Below are 854 nucleotides of genomic sequence, written 5' to 3' on the forward strand. Positions count from 1 at the left end.
GCTCACATGGTTCACGATTCCGGATATGAGGCCGATAATGATTCTGAAATTGCTAAAGATGACCAGATGGACTTTGAGACTTCTGATTGTCTCAAAGACTAAATTTTGATACGACCTTTTAACCTACGTGATGGTTCACGATTTTATATATAAAAGAATTGGTTTTGAATTCATTGTCTTGCCTGATCTTACTTGAACATATAAATGATTTTAAAGAGTTGCCTAAAGGGCATAAAACCAAGTAAGAAATCATGAATGGGTATAGTAAAGCATAGTAAAGAAACTATGGCTAAGGCATTGCCTTAAAAGGTATTATACACACCCAATAATATGTGACCCATTGAGTTATGATAATATGGTTTCTAAATAGAGACAATGGGCAAACAAAAGGAAACAAGTTCCTTTAGATTTAAAGAAGAAAAACGCCTAAGACCTTGAAAGAAAGTGGTCGACACTATACCTATGATCTCTACTGATCAAAACTATGCTACAGATCAGTATGATAAAGAGGCAAGAGATGTGGTAACCATATTGAGATAACACCACGAAATTATACACTATATGGCATGATAGGATTAGCCATCCTAGTCTAAACTTGATGCAAAGATTGAAAAGGCACAGAGTTATCCCGTAAAAGATCTCACGTTGTGAAACATGTACACAAAGGGAAATTCATTAGGCTTAATTGTCCCAAGCACTACGACCTTATAGTATGGTCATGAGGGGGAGAGAGGATAAACCCATGATCAATACTACAAGTTCGTGTACCACTATGGTCTAAGACCATGTTATATGGCTCGGCCATTACTCGGCCATAAAGGACCATTCCTCGGCCGTAGAGGCCATGATACAAA

Source organism: Brassica oleracea, chromosome C6, assembly GCF_000695525.1.
Source record: "Brassica oleracea var. oleracea cultivar TO1000 chromosome C6, BOL, whole genome shotgun sequence".
Classification (NCBI taxonomy): Eukaryota; Viridiplantae; Streptophyta; class Magnoliopsida; order Brassicales; family Brassicaceae; genus Brassica; species Brassica oleracea.